The sequence below is a fragment of the Condylura cristata genome, unplaced genomic scaffold (genome assembly GCF_000260355.1).
Source record: "Condylura cristata isolate star-nosed mole 26May11 unplaced genomic scaffold, ConCri1.0 scaffold00013, whole genome shotgun sequence".
NCBI lineage: Eukaryota > Metazoa > Chordata > Mammalia > Eulipotyphla > Talpidae > Condylura > Condylura cristata.
The window spans coordinates 5,482,135-5,484,515 of NW_004567114.1; the positions used below are offsets into that span (position 1 = coordinate 5,482,135).

General features: G+C 55.5%; 1 protein-coding gene across 1 annotated transcript in view; it reads right to left on the reverse strand.

Moving 5' to 3' along the window:
• LOC101627169 (chromosome unknown open reading frame, human C14orf132) overlaps positions 1 to 2,381 on the reverse strand; it is a 45,642-nt gene that overhangs the window by 42,784 nt on the left and 477 nt on the right. The gene's annotated exons all lie outside the window — the stretch shown is intronic.

A 2,381-nucleotide genomic window follows, 5' to 3' on the forward strand; every position in this document is an offset into this window, starting at 1 on the left:
GCCTGGAACTAGCCGGTGAACTTCAGTCAAGTCCAAATTCCTGTCCCTCAGCCCACTCCTCACTCGGTAAAGGTGAACGCCTTTGTTCTTAACCGCAGTCTCCGAGCCCATGTGACTTCACGCCTCTCCTAACTGAGGAGACAGATTTGAGTTTCTGTCCTGCCGGCTTGCCAACTCGTTTGCCATAAAACCTTCCTTTTCTCAAAAGCTGGCGGTGTAGTCAGGGGCTGCCGTTCACCCCAGGGTGCACCCCAGGCAGAGAGCCCGGCGAGGTACCAAACGCGTTCTCATGCACATGGGAGGCACTCGGTGTGGCCAGGCCCGGTTAGTGCTGCAGATAAGGGGTAAACACCCTGCCCTTGCAGCTACACAGGGGCAGGACACCGCCAGAAAGCACCCCTGTGAACACAGTGCATCTCAGGGACAGCACTTCTGGGGGGAGCTGGAAAGGCGGTCAGTTTAAAGATGTCTACCTTGAGCCCTCCATGGTGGTGCAACGGTTAAAGCACTGTGAAGCTGCAGCCTCTTCTTAAGTTCGATCCCCAGCCAGGGAGCTGACCCACATGGCGCGGGAGGCCTCTCCCGACCCGCCCGCTGCTCCCCTCAGCAGGGAACTTTGTCAATCTGCCTGTTCTGCTCCCCGCTCTGCCTCTGGCGAATCCTCTCACCGCCCCTGCACCTCTGGCCTGTACCCCGATTCTGTATGCATAAATACATAAATTTAAAAAAAAGATGTCTACCCTGCCCCTTCTTTCTCAGGGGTGAAGAATAAGGCAGAAACCAGCACCTGTGCAGATACTTAGCCCCAGATGTGAAACCCGCCTCTCCTGACCAACAGTGTGTCCTGGACGAAGTATTCAGCCTGGGAGGCTGGTCTCCTGATCTGTTTAGTGGTACAGGGTGAGCATCATAGACTGGGAGGATCTGCCATAAGAATGGTGCACTGGGCTGTCTACATTCACTGGCACTGCATGTTTCTGTTCCTGGTGACAGCTCAGCGCTGAGTGTGTAATGGGTGCCCGAACATCTGTTGACAGGAATAAACTGACCACAGGAAACAAGAATAGTAAACAAAATAAGAAAGGAAGAAATCCAAGCTCGCAGGCTCTGCCTACAGATGCTGGGGAAAAAAAAAAAAAAACCCTACATTTATTTTGTTAAGTTACCATAGCAACTTATGATGCTCTAGCCAGCCTAGGGGAGGGTAGTGATCAATTTATCTTGTAACCATGGAAACACCAGGTGTCCGGTGGGGTCCAGAGGGGAAGGCAGAGACAGACCCTGTATGAGATCCTCTCTGTTCTAGAAATAAATCTAACAAAGCCTCGCCAGTTATGTAGCTAAAGTCACCAAGATAATTTTCACATGACAGTATTTATGAAAGAATTTAGGAACAAGAGACAGAAATTAGGCAAGAGAAGAAAAAAAAACAAAAGCCACAAGAGCAATTAACTTATGGAAATCTTGTAAGAGGCTGCCAGCAGCTGGGACCTGGTTCTCTGGAGTTAATTTGGGATTCTGTGTCCTTCTTTTGTGCCTGCATTTGGGAAATCTGTCCACACAGCCCGAAACTCGCTGCTGTTTTCCAAACAGGCTCCCACCACGGTGAAGTTTGGGAGGGAAGGAAGCGTAGCGTCCCTTAAGCTTCATGGAGGTGGGGGGAGCCCTGCCCCAGTGGGCTGCCTGCCACGCCCCAAGGCCAAGGGGCCCCTGGCTGCTTCCCTACCTCCAGGCTCCCAGCACGACCAGCCCACTGAAGGTGCCGGTGCCGGGTGTCAACTGGCCACACAGGACTTACTCTCGCAGACCTGGCGCGGCTTCTCCCTGGGGACCATGGTCCAGCTCCGGGCCCTGCGTAACGAGAGGCCACAGGCAGCTGGAGAAAGTGAGTGTTCCCTTTGTTCTGGCTCAACAGAGTTAAGACCTGAAGATCATCAAGCTTCCCGGAGTCTCGAGGAATTTCCCCAGCAGCACAGAGCCTCCGATGGGAGGCAGTTTTGTGTCCAGGGATGAGTTATGGTCGCGCTAGGCAGGCACTGGCTACAGCACAAAGCAAACAAGAATAAAACCACCGTTCAGCGCCAGCTCCGGGCAGGGCACAGAGTGGTCTCTTCGGCCCCTTCCCGCGGCCCCGCAAAGGGCAGAAAAGTGAAATGGGGGGTGGGGCGCCCGAGGCAGGACTTGGCGCCTCGTGAAATACAGAGCTGGCCAGAGCGAGGTCGCCCGCTCGCCCACCCAGGTAGGCGCGCATCTGGGGTGCCCCGCCTGGCAGCGTTCCCGGACACCGGAGCGGTCCGGCAGGTGGGGGGATGGGCAGGGCGGGGCGACGCACCCCGGCCGCCTCCCCACTCCCTGGAGGGGTCCGCGTTGGGACCCCACGG